The sequence below is a fragment of the Lepisma saccharinum genome, chromosome 14 (genome assembly GCF_977018435.1).
Source record: "Lepisma saccharinum chromosome 14, izLepSacc3.1, whole genome shotgun sequence".
NCBI lineage: Eukaryota > Metazoa > Arthropoda > Insecta > Zygentoma > Lepismatidae > Lepisma > Lepisma saccharinum.
Window position 1 is genome coordinate 56,728,133 of NC_139242.1, and position 14,621 is coordinate 56,742,753.

A 14,621-nucleotide genomic window follows, 5' to 3' on the forward strand; every position below is an offset into this window, starting at 1 on the left:
CGTGCGTTTGGTAAATCTCGTTCTTTCACGAGACGCACGAAATGCGACTTTTGGGACAGCATAATGAACCTCACGAAACGCACGGAAGCACTTATGGGACAGCCAGTTACCATAACTCGTTTAATGCGTTAAACTCGTGCGACTTTCGGAACGGGCCCATTATCGCTAAATGCTTTCTAAAGAAAAAGGTTCTAAATTACGTGTACATTCATTCCCCCTAATCCAGGGTTGGCAAAATTTGTGTTTTTTTAAAAAAGAAGAAAACTTTTTTGTTGTTCTTTAAAACATTCTTTTGTTTTAAATATAGTTTTAAACCTGAGTTTAAAAAAAAACATGTTTTAAACAAAAGAAAGTCAACCTTTTTCCAGTAAATTATAGTTAAAGTCGTTAAAGAAAAAAATACTCATTTTTATGAGTACAGTGGCAACAAGGACAGTTTATTTCCCTTTGGAGATAAGGTTTACCATACTGCAGGGTAGGGGTGTGCGGGCCAGAATTTTTTGGGTCGGGACGGGAAATTCTTTAAATCCCGACATTCGGGACGGGGAAAATTCTTAATTTCACGACAAAGTCGGGAAATTTTCGGGACGGGATGTGTTCGAAATTTCCCAAAGCTCTTGAAATCTCGAATTCTACACGTAATTTCCATCTTAAGTGCTTGTTTTTGCACTTCTGGTACAAAAACTAACAATTTCCGATAAGTTCCAGACATTTACAATGCAGAGAACGTCGAGAATTGACGACGTTTTAAAATGGCCATTCGGTATTTCCCGACTGCTTGGGATCCCGAAAAGTCGGGAAGTCATTTCCGGAAGTCGGAATCGGGACGCGTTAAACTCGCCACTACTGAAGTAGGTTAGGATTCATATTCATCTAAATGTCAAGAAACTAAATATTACAGAATTACTATCCTCGTCCTGGAAAAATCAGGGTGAAATATTTCCTGCTGCCTGAACAGTTTGTATAGCAGAAAACAACCTGCAGTGTCATAATAGATTCTCCAGATCAATTTATCTTTCCAAGTACAAAATTATGTTACCAAAAGTAAGCATCTGGGCTTCATTCAGTTATACAAACCAATGAATCGTATCGCAAAAGAAAAAAAAATCACGTTATGATCAAAATCACGCATTGTGTATTCAGATATTAGTTTCCATTTCCAGCTTCCACCAGTCTCAAACTTACAGCATAGTAATACAGACCGAATGAAAATGGTGATGAATTCGCCTACTGTTTCCTTTGCCGTTGGGTGTACCACAGACTAACTTAGTCTGTGTTTATTCACATCCCTATTAATGAAATTATAGCCCTAAGTTTTATGAATATTTGTGATTTTAAATTTGCACAGAAAAGAATGAATCAAGGGACTACTAATCTTACCAAGGAATTAAATTCAATCTTTGTGTACCTTCTGTTTCTCCTTAGGTGAACATAAAGTCGATACCGGCATTTATTCATACACAAATCCCAAACACTCCATATTGTCTTTTTAAGGAAATATCCAATATCTAGCTGTAAGCACATGTAGATGGATGCGGAGGTAGCACCCCACACATTCTCAATCTCAGCAATTATTGAGGTGATGTAATCAGCACCACGCTCTGGCCATCTTTACTCCCAAAAAAGCAAACCCTCCTTCCCCCGACAGGTACCAATTTATTTTGATGCTGGATGAGTTAAATGAACTTTTATGCAGGGGGCTTAAAAAATGTCAACTTAGGGCCCGTTCCGAAAGTCTTAACGAAACGAACGCATTGAACGAAAATAACGGCTCGTGAATCTGGTGAAACCAGTTACTTTACAGACTGATGGGATGCTTTAGGCGAAAGCGCAGGCGCAACGTTTTGTTTAGAGAAAGTTTCCACATGGCGTCCAGTGGGAGGAATGTCCTTATGACAAAAATAAACTCTACTGCGGATACTGTTAGCTCATTTTAATCACATTCTAAGAAGAGTTAAGGTATAGTCTATGCTCTATGGTTAAGGCATGCTCATCTTGTGCTTGTTGCTTCATATCGCTATCTGTTAAAATTATAATACATTTTCCGAACTAGTGCAGTTTGAATCCATCAAGCACACGCGTTGCCTGCAAGGTGCAAGCAGCAGACGATTCTCACTGAACAAACCAGCCTCCTGGCTCGTGCGTTTGGTGAATCTCGTTCTTGCACGAAACGCACAGAATTCGACTTTTGGGACAGCATTTTGGGCCCGTTCCGAAAGTCGCACGAGTGTAACGCGTTAAACGAGTTATGGTAACTTGGATGTCCCATAAGTGCTTCCGTGCGTTTCGTGAGGTTCATTATGATGCCCCAAAAGTCGCATTCCGTACCTCTCGTGAATGAACGAGATTCGCAACATGCACAAGATGAGTATGCCTTAACTCTTTTTAGAAAGTGATGAACAGTGTCCGCAGTAGAGTTTATTTTTGTCAGAAGGACATTCCTTCCGCTGGACGCCATGTTGAAACGTTCTCTAAATCAAACGCTGCGCCTGCGCTTTCGCCTAGAGTGCATAGCCGTAGTTTTGCCCGTCTGCTTGAGGGGGGGGGGAGGAGGGGGGCTAGCTGGGGCTAACTTTATTCATGCTTTTATCTAGTACAAAAAATCATCCCGGGCATTCTCCTTGGGAGACAGGTGATCCTCACATAATTTCACTACAACTGAGAACAACTTGCGACTAGATTCGTGAAGAAAACTTTCAAGATGAACTTAGAGAGGAGAGAGGGATGAACTTAGTTCGTCTTAATAATCTTATAAATGTTTGAAAAGAGCTCCCCAGAATGCTATTTAGTAGGCTGTAATTAGTGTCCATTCATTTAAACCTCGCATGCGATATTCTTTTTGTACAATACCAATATACTATGCAATGCTTATAATTGGGCGTTAATTGCTTAATCAAGGCCCCTCTGCGGGCGACTTTGTGCTTAATATCTAATCGAACAGAAACCAATTCCATTCTCAGTTTCGTTGGTTCAGATTATAGTCCAGTACCACCTATTGGCAAATCAGAAACCAAATAAGAATGAACAGCAACATATAAGTTTTGCCAACATTTAATGAGGAGCGACGTAAAAAAACCGAAATGTGTATTTTTATATGTAGATACACATGGGACTCTGAAATTAAGTGCACTAAACTGGAACACTTACGGATCTTAAGAAATGTCTATTGAAAGTGAATTAAGGAAACGAAGAATTACGGACTATTACAAAATTGAGAACTTCGCAAGTTATTGAATTATCGCGAATGGTGCGCTATGTAGGCTTAGCCTCTTGTTTACCACCTGTCTTGCCTGTAACCCCGGAGAACCACCTATCTTTTAAAATATACCTTGCCATGTTCGTAGTTTTTACGTCATAATGTCACTATTTTTCGCTGGAATTGCGATTTTCTTCTTTTATATTATTGCTAACACATATATTGCACCGTATGGACTCTTGAACGTCTTCTTCTTCCATAAAAAGGCGGGAAAATGGCGGCTTTCTTTGTGGCGGCTTCCTCTGAAGAAGAAAAGCATTGTGCCCAACAAAGACCGGAATTTTTGTTCCACTACAACAGTACAATTGAACCTCAATTTCGAAATAGTTTGCTGCGATCATTTCCATGTGTATGTTCACAATGTCCTGTACGTTGTTGTCCAGGGGCGGAAGGGGCATTTTTCTTCAGAAATTTTGGAATTTTTCCGGTTCCTCCCCTCCCCCCGCATCCATATATACACTCAATGTGCATAAATGGACATTTCCACTCAATTTTTTTTACAACAATTTTAAAAACTACACCTTGGAAAAATGACCCCTGCAAGTTCTCGCGTTTCTCTGCGTTCAGTTTAAGGCAGAAACGAGACTTCCAAAGTTGCGAGGCTAGCGTTGCGCTGAAAACACGCCGCCGCCATGTTACTACGTCACTCCTTAGGGAGAGCTCGTTTGTCGTCTGCTTCGAGCGTCCAGTTCCGGATGGGTAGCCCACGGTGAGCGAACACGTGCAGAAGTTTTACAAATCTGTACCGATTTAAATAATGGAAGAAGGAGCGATAGGAGAAAGGAAAGCTATGCTTTGTAATGATCATTCTTCTATGAAATATCCGTGCTGCTCACGTGCGAGATAAATGAAAGGGTTCAGCTGCGTGTGTGTTCTCAGGCCATGCCAAAAATATTGCTTATAAAATTGGTTTTTGACCAGACACTCAAAAATATTTTCTAAACTTATATTTATCGATATTTACCGTAACCTATGTAGTGCAAAATAGGAATTTTCACATTCTTCACTTTATTTATAAAGCCTATTTAACTTTCTTTTCCATAAAGCAATTTCAGTTTGTGTTCCATTTTTGTTGTGCAAATTATGATCAAATATTTTTGTGCAGATAAGAGAAAATATACTGAGAAGATTACATTAGTTGCACAGTACATATCTATACTTAGTTTATGTATAATCATTACAAGGAAATAATGTGTATAACCATGGGCGTATTTAAGGGGGAATCAACGGGTCCAACCCCCCTCTTTTTTTTTTTTTTTTTTTTTTTTGGTTCACTAAAATTACCAGTTTCCTTGTTCTATCCGCTTGTTCATAAAAAAAAATTATCCATATCAATAAAAAATTCCTTCGGACTTATTTCATTCTCTTAAATTAGAGACGTATAGGACGGGATACGGATGGGAAGGAAATTTCGTAATTCCACACACCAGATGGGACTGCAGACCAATATCTGCAATTTCCTGATAGTTTCGGAATTTCTGCGATATGAAACTGCATTGAGACTGTCAAATCAGTTATTTTTCCCCCCTCGAATCATATTAAAGAAATTTGGTTCTTAAAAACGTAGTGACACAAGATGAACAGAAAAGTATCAATACTAAGTAGCGTGACTTCCTGACTACAAACACACAACTTTGTCGGGTCCAACATCCCCTCCCCCCATGCTGCCCAACAAGATTCCGGCCAGCAGTGTCCCGGATTTTCACTTACGAAATAAAGCAACCCTAATCATACCAAAAGTTGATCCATCCCCCTCCCCCCCGTGAACTATATATACGTCCATGTGTATAACAATATCCCATACTGAATGGTACGATATAATTATTTTGAATTTTGTACTGCGAAAAATGCCGCCTCATCTCGTTACACCGAACTCATTAATTGGTTGGTTCACAACTTCACCACTAAGGATCTTATCGAGACGAGACATGGCAGCCTTGGTCTCGTTCTCGTTGAGAGTTGTAAATGTCTGTCTCGTGTTTATTTGTAAATGTCTCATTGACAGTCTCGTCTCAATTTATAAACATCCGTCTCGGTTTGGGAGGGCAATTCACGTTCTCGTCTCAAGTCTAGAAAAATATAGAATTAACACGTATGCAAAGGCTTATCATTATAAATACAAAAAAAACTTTATTTTTATTATTTTTATTTTGACTCCTCGTTTCGACGGTACAGCCCTCGAAAACTAAATATTATCCTGCTTATATATGCAAACCAAACTGCAGATTCAGAATTACCAGGAATGAACTGGCGTTGTAATTATTATACACAAAATTCATGATTTATCTGAGGAAGTCGCATGTTCCAGGTTTGACTCTCGACCTGGGCATGCCTGTTTCCTTGTGAGTGACATTTCATTGAACTGGAAATTGTTACATGGGAGGATGTTTGCTCGAGACTTTGGGGACAGCTAGGGGGATGCTTCTATTGTTAATGTTAGTGTTGCTCACGAGACGAGGCATGTTCCATCTCGTCTCATAAAAGGAGATGGGACAAGTGAATGTTTTCGAAATGAGATGGGACAGAAGAAAAAGTTCGTCACTTATCATGGCAGCTTGGGTGATACTTAGATTGTGCAGTTGGTGGTAGTGTGTGTGTGTGGGGGGGGGGGGTGTACTCCTGCATCCCGACTTCGAATACTGCTTGTAGTTATTCATCTTCATTGTAGCAATTAGCCAAAAGTGGGAAGAAATGTGATGTTAGAGATGATACATAATACATTAACCATGCGTTCTCATCGTTGCGGTTAAACAAAATGAACGGAAAAGCGACGTAAAAGTAGGCTAAATACAAAAATTTGCAATATATATATATATATATATATATATATATATATATATATATATATATATATATATATATTATATGAAGAAAACTGTCATTTACTGCAGGAAATTTAAAAACTCACCGTACCTTTTTATACCGTATCACCTCTTATATTGTAGAAATTGGCGTGTAAACCAGTGTGTTCTAAAAGCATTATCTTATAATTTGTGAAGAAAATATTATGACGAAAATAATTGTAATTCCAGAAAAGGCATTCCTATAACATTAAGTTCTTGCCAGTCAGAACTAACCTATGTATTCGCAATGAACAAGGCTGTTCACGAGTTCAACCATTGACTGTTACAAGGTTTGCTTTGTCACCCTAATGGGAAAGCTCTCTACCGAGTGGCTGAATTGTGGTAAATACTACTATACTGCTAGGGCATAATTCATCTCCAAGAAATGGAGCACAGATTTTTACACTGGAAGTTGTAAGATACTTGTTTTACACAGTAACAAGTGAATTTGCTGTCGATTCCGCGACTCATGCTAAGTTGACGGGACGAGCAGAAGCCCCGCCTCCGCGCATTTCTAAGTGATGACGTCAGAAGACCTCCTGTCTGTGGAGAGGACGTTTTCAAATCCGTGACGTAGTAGGTGAATTTCAGCGGTGTTTGAAAGCGTGTTTCTCGAGAACCGAAACAAATATCGCCGAGATATTTTGCACGTCTCATGTTTGTGTCATTATCTGTAAAATGAATGGATTTAAAACGTTTTTCATGTCAAAGTGGAAATGTCCATTGTATATGGTCCGAATCTATGGTATATTCCGCGTATAACGGTACTTGATTCGTCCGTCTAGGGCAATTAGCTTCGAACCAGAGGCGTGGCGTGCATGTAGCCGCTGTTACCGCAGGTAACACCAAAATATAAAGAATTGAAGAACCCGTCTTAAAATATTATTACGTACATAAACTGGTAATATTGTCGTAAAGTAAACATTGCAGACTGACATTTTTTCTGACACCGGCAAAAGCGAAGAGGAGGACTGATCCGGTACCCTCCACAGGCAACATGAGGAAAGGGCCCTGAGCCCACGCAAGAAAGACTTCGCGTTGCGGCAAAGACTGACCGCGGGAGGAGGAGGCGGGTTTTTGGCATGCCTGTTTAGCGCAGTTGCCGGTGATCCTTACCGGAAACATACCAGTGTTGCCATATTCAATTGACAGAAAAGAGCTAAGTCGCCTAATCGGGTCTATCTTACTCTGAAGGTGTCCAGTCACACTGGGGAACGATGGCGCAGTTGTAGCGTCGCCGCCTTATAATCAAGGGATTCCGGGTTCGATACCCGGTGGAGGCACAAGTGGTTCGGATCCAACTTTAAACTGTCCCGATTAGCATTACTGTTCGCGAAGTGGACTTAAATCGCCAAATCAAAATTTTAAAAAATCAAATCACACTGGGGCAAAAGCAAACTACCAAGTGATATTTTGTATTTACACTAAATATCAGCGATTATGAAAGTCCTCTTTGTCCTTCTTCGACATCATGGGCGAGAAGTAGAGGAGAGGGATGGGTATAGTCAACGGGTCCGCTGTCCTTCTAAAAATGTCAATCTAAAATTCTATATTTCACACATATAATATTATTTCGGTTACAGGAATTTGTGATAATTGTTGATAATACTGATTGAGATTGACATACGTTGTCGCAGGAATGCCATAATTTCGGATTGAAGTAATGTTTTTGAGGTGGTAGAACTGTTTTTGGGTGAAAACAATACTTACAAGCATAATTTCCCGATTGTTATCTTAGCACGCTCTGAAGTGTCAGGTGTCGCAGGTTCGAATCCTCAGCAAGAAATGGTTATTTCAATATTCGTTATTTTACTTACATAATTATAAAAATTAATAATTACATACACAAAGAAATAATAATTTTATTTTAATAATTTACCATGCATCCTCATCGTCACGACTATCCTATAAAGCGAAAGCCTTAAAGGTAGCAAAGGACGTAAAATATACGAAATAGTAGTGGTGTCAGAAATGAGATTTCAGTGGATTTAGCGAAACATGGGAGTGGGAGTAGTTAGGAAATAGATGAAGACTACATCTACTCTACATACGTCTTATTTGAAACGAAAAGTTTCGCGATTTGGGCAAATCTGGTTTCAAAAGAACTAAGATGGCAACATTAGTAGAACTGGACTTCTTGCAGGTTCCGAAGGAAATATTGGGGAAGGGCCGATGCTGAGAGGAGAGGGGGCAAGGAGGGTGCTTCACGTGTTACAAAAGTAAACAACTGTTTGTGGGAGGGACTGTGCAGTGGGAGTTTTGTGACTGGTGTCTTTCGTCTTTATGTTGTTTTCGGGCATTGTCAATTAATTAATGAAGCTTGCTCCGAGTTCCGAGGTGGCGGGATCATCCTATCTGGACAGTGTGTGTAATTGTGCGATAGAAGATATTTTGAAGCAATCTTTCGGTTCGTTATTTTGCAGAAAAAATCGAAATTGTGGCGAAAGGGAGGCCAAAGCCTATTTTGAACGATTTAAAAACCAAGTCGTCTGCTGGATAAGACCGACATTTCAATGTTTCGTGGTATAACGACTATCCGTGGTTATGTGGATGTGTGCAGTTGTCGAAACTCTTTTGTTGGCCATGTACTCTATTTTCGGGTGAAAAAAACGTGTCGAATTCAGATGTGGATAACATGGACCATGACCATGACGCACCCAAAAATTCAAATTCAAATGAAAAACTTCTCTTTATGACAGCATCATAGAAGTTTTTTTATTTGATTTGATTGATTTTGCTTCGCTTGTGCCACTTTTGGCTAATTTGCGAAGATGGGAATGAGTGATAAATAGTTTGATAAATAGACATAGCAAACGCCCATGCCCAAGCTAGGTTTCGAACCCGGGATCCCAGCATCATATAACTATTTTCAAAGTCGGATTGATCTGCTCTATAAGTAGCCTTCGATGTTTCTGTAAGTATCAAATTACGTATTATTGTGTCAACAACCAATGTTTGCGATTTCACTTTAGTCCTTATGTCAACATTTTTTTCCCTGATTAATAACTTTACCAAAATCTAGTATTGAATTGCATACGTACCACATTAATATTATATGAACTACTTGGAAGACATTGGGGGGGGGGGGCATGAGGTGGGGAGGCGCCCAAGTCTCCCTTAAATGTCCTACTGATAACCGGTAACACTTTTAAAAATCCACGCCACGCCACTGCTTCGAACCTACAGTGGTTTCAAGGTAACTGTGCATTAGGCTGAATGACTCAGTGGCGTACAGACATATCGTTTTGGAGGTACAAGTCGTGTTATATTGTTCATATCATAATAGTGCAATTATTTTCTTCTTCCAGACATTCCAGCGATCATTTCCATGTGTATTTTGACAATGTCCTGTACTTTGTTGTCCAGGGGCGGAGGGGGAAAGGGGCATTTTTCTTCAGAAATTTTGGAATTTTCCGGTTCCTCCTCCCCCCCATTCCATATATACACTCAATGTGCATAAATTTTATATAGTCCGAATCCATGGTTCATTCCGCGTATATTAGTACTTGATTCGTCTGTCTAGGGCAATTAGCCTCCGATCTACAGTCATCTAAATGAAACTCTGCATTTTGCTAAAAAAATGGCGCGGTCCCGGAGGACCTAAATGGCAAAATGGACTTCGTAATCAAAAGGTTAATGATAAATTCATTTTTTATTAAAATAATTACCATTTGTGCCTGAAAACAAGGTCTGAATGAAACAAAATATAAAGAACATGCACTAATAAATGATGAAGGATGTAGAAATATTATTTAATATTATTAATTATTAATATTATTATTTAATTATCCTGAAAACTAGACTCTTAAATGATGATCGTCGATCAAATAACTTCTATGGCCAAGTGACCTGGCTAAAAGAAAACCGATTATGACATTCAAAGCAGGTTTTATGGGATCAATTTGCCTTTGCATTCTTCAAATTTCTTTCTGAAATTCAATAGTCTAAGCTTGTTTGCTCGACGTCTGACTTTTACTATTAATAAATTCTCTATTAAACGGAATGATCATTCTGTCATCTGTGTTTTAATTTGACAAACAGTATGAGCACATCAAAGAATGGTTTTCCGATAATTTACAATCTCCAAAAGATGATTAACATTTCTTGCTGTACTTCAACCAGCATAAGCATGTGTCCTTCCACGATAATCTTCCTGTGGGTTACTTGAAACAACAAATAAGCTTCTTCTTACCTCGAGAAGAATGAATCTATCCCGCAACTCCAAGAGATATCTGAGATTCCTAGAGCAGCATCCCTAGAAGTGATCCACAAGATTCACCAGTCACCAGCAAGAGAGTTGGACACAACTTTCAACTGCACCGCCTTCATGCAATGAAAAATTCAAATAAACTCGGCACATCTGCATAGGTGACGCGGCGCAACGCACACAAAAGACTTGGAAAAGAGTGATTTCGCCAATGAACTCGGTGATCACCATTTAATAAAACAATTACGCATGATTGAATCGCTTCTACAGGATAGCGACACATTCACGCGACATTTAGGCGTACATCTTTATATGTCCCGCTCCCGCACACAATACAAATCCACAGAAACGAAAGTCACTTCTTTGAGCTCACGCCTTTTGACTATCAAAACTGCTATTCTATTTGTCTCTACAATGACGTCTTCTCTTTTTCACGTTCGAAAAAAACACAATTGTAGGAACTCATTGTTGAAACGCTACATTTATGTAAAGACTGGATAACGATGTTACCTACGCTCCAAGTTGGAAGATCAAAAGAAATGACGGTGATATACCGTACGTTCATTTCGATCTTCAGCCGAGAGATCGGGAGAAGCGTGGCGGGCGGCGCTGGCGGAGATGCCGACATTTGCGGCCTGTAATGCCCGCTTATTTTTATGGACATATGCAGACATTTATATAAATATTGCAAAACGAGCACTAACCTGTGTCATAAGAGTACGGTTTTAATTTTAGTAGCTTAGTGCTGTATGTGCTGATGATTTTGACACGCCCATCTCCTGTGAAACATGGCGTACAGGTTTGTTTGGAGAACGTTCTAACGCTGCACCAATTTCATCGAGTTTTGCTTCGGTTAGAATCCGTCGTTTTTGCTTAGGTGTTTTCAAATTTAACGATACAGTTTCTCGTAATTTTAGGACAAGATGTCTAACCGTATCTCTATATGGAGGTGAAACGCCTGGAAATTTCTGTACAAATTGCCTACACACGTCTCGACACGAGTCTGTTTTCACGTAAGTGTCATACATAAAAATTCTTTGTTCTAACCTGAACCTTGCGGCTGTCATTCCAATCGCCTCACTGACACAACACACATACACAATGCAATAACACAAACAAGTAACGGCAAGTAACCAAGAATAACACTCCTGCTCACAGTACGAAATTAACATGCTCTTTTTTTTACATCTGCTCGCCACTATATTCACAGCTCTGTCTTCATGAAGGAACAAAAAACTCGAGCTCGGAGATTTCAGATTGCAAGGAAGCTCACGAACACCATTGACTTTTAACGGTTTCGTCTGCAGCGTAATCTTGATACAGTGTTGCACATTCGAAACCTCCAAACGATCCCCATCGACACAAAACTCTTTCAAGGATATAAACTTAAGCAGGACGTTACTGGTCAAAACTATGATTAAAATGTTTTATTATCTGTGGCTCTTAACATCGTTTCTAAAGCGTATTTATTTGTGTATATAAGGGCAGAACTTGGATAAATTACAGATGATGAATTATAACACAGGTTAGTGCTCGTTTTGCAATATTTATGTAAACGTCTGCATATGTCCATAAAAGTAAGCGGGCATTATAGGTCGCAAATGTCGGCATCTCCGTCAACGCCGCCCGCCACGCTTCTCCCGATCTCTCGGCTGAAGATCGAAATGAACGCACGGTATTTTCTTTGCAATCTTGTTCGGAACATATGGTCCCCGTAAAGGCACATCAACTTCAACTTTCATTGTATTCTACATAGCATAGCACATCATTTGACATTATTTCCTTATCTGTGACTGCCACACCGCAAGAGTAACACATGAAAGTTTCATAAGAATTATCTAATTTTGTGTGCGGTTTCTCTTTCCTTAATTATTTTATGCATATTTGGGGGGCTAATCGCTGGTTCTGGGGGGCTTAGCCCCCGTAGCCCCTACCTAACTACGCCTATACTAGAGTGTCTTATAAGTCTGTAAAATAACTGGTTTCACCAGATTCACGAGCCCAGTTATTTTCGTTGAATGTGTTAGTTTCGTTAAGACTTTCGGAACGCACCCAACGAATCTCACGAAACGCACGGAAGCACCAAGATTACTACTAACTACGGTCAACCAATCTCCGATAAGAGTGAAACAGGCGTGGGAAGCACTTATGGGACAGTCAGTTAGCGTAATTCGTTTAACGCGTTAAACTCGTGCGACTTTCGGAACGGGTCCAGGTTCACAAGCCCAGTTATAGCCCAACACATATATTTCTGCCGTGCGATGCGCGACACAACTCAAGAAGCAGTGTTGCTAATGGAGCAGATATAAAAATCGCTGCAGTGCGCCGATGCACAGCTGTTACGTACAACAGAGAATTCAGGTCTATCTAACGTTGAGTTTTAAACGTCATGCATTATACCAGGACTAGGATTAATATGTACTAACAAGTGGTTTTGCATGTAGCTACATACACATGGACTAAAAAATTCGCAAAATATGGACTAACACATACGTAAAATTACCAAAAATGCTGCAAAGTAGACTTCTACATAGTGATTCCTTATTTGAGTGATTTCAAACAAAATAAACAATTTATTATTTTCCATTGCATTAATGCACTGGTGGCGTTCTAACTGTTCACTCCAAAAACCCGTCTACACTGGTACGGAACTGGAACGACAGATTTGAGAACTACAGTCGGGACGCGATAGCAACCGGCGTGGAACCACCCACTCTGGTAGCGACGCGCTATTGCCGGATTGACCTCCTTCAGAATTTTCGCGAGCCCATAGAAACACGTGTAGGATTAAACATCTGGTTAAACAGTCAACAACGGGACACTTCCGTTGTTCTCATTCCGACTCTGGTCATATTTGAAGGAACAACGTTAATATGCGGCGAGCTTTTGGCTGAGTGAAGTGAGTTTCTCTTAATATTCAGTCCGATTTCTGTATTGAATACTTTTGTGCGTGAGCGGGCGTTCGTGTGTGTGTTTGTAAGAGTTGTTTGGAGAAATTGTACTGCAATGTCGGAAACAAGAAAGAAAGTAATTGGTACACAGGATCCCACTTCTAACTGTAGGTCCATCCCAGATTAGCCGTAGTGTGCATAAAGTGGACTTTAGAACACCAACTCAATCAATCAATCAATCCACACACAATTTATTTGTTCTTGATAAATTCTTCTCCGTAATACAGTAACTCACTTCTCTGAAATTCTGTTTCAGAGGTAAATTTTTGTAGGTTCCGCAAAATATAATTTAAAAACGTGTTAACGAAACCAAGTTGTACGTAATTTGTTTATACGTAATTTCCAAGAAATACATACGTTCTGAAGCTTCAACAATGTCACAGAAGAATAAATTCCATGTCGTTACATATCAAAGGGTGAGTTTCGAATACAAAAACAATATGCTGGCATAGCTGCGGTATCGAGTTGCGAAAAAGACGAACGTCGGGGTGTGACAAAGGCAAAGAGAGGCGGCATGAAATCAAAGGAGAATGATTTGCCACAGTTGCTCATAAAACAAGACGCATTTTCTTTTGTAGGTAATTGTGATATGATACAACACAAGTAAAAAGATGCAGGTAGCTCATGCTTGCAATGTACCATAATAAAAACACAACAAAGGTTCTTTCAGTGAAGGTTTTCTAAACCACTCCGCCACGGGGACCGACTGTAATTTTTTCTGTTGGATGTTGTGAGATGGATGAATAGGTTGTGCAATGTATTTAAATAATATATTAAAATATATTTAAATATATATATGTTGTATATAATATGTATTAAAGAAACTTTGAATACGTACACAATTTAGTGTCCACACATATCTGCATATATGTGAAACATATCGTGCATGAAAGTTAAACATGTTAATGTAAAAAGAATTAATTATATTTGGAATTCATTTATCAAGCACTTTCTGTCTTTCAAAAATAGTTTCTGACGTGTTGAAAAAATATTTCAGATCGCTTGTTCGAACACAAATGCTTTAGCACCAACTTCTTTCTACCCCTTTTTGCATAATTTACGAGGGTAATAAAGTCTTTGATACTACTACTACTACTACTAATAATAATAATAATAATGTTAGTCCCGGGTTCGAATCTCAGCTTGGGCATGTATGTTTGCGAGTGTTCATTCATTAATTTCATCATATCATCACTCATCCCTATCTTTGTAAATTAGCCAAAAGTGACACAAGAAGCGAAGTAAAATAAAGCAAATCAATAATAATAATAATAATAATGTTATAATAATAACACTATTATTATTAGCTTTATGATTAAAATAATAATAATAATAATTATTATTATTAAAATTATTGTTGGTAA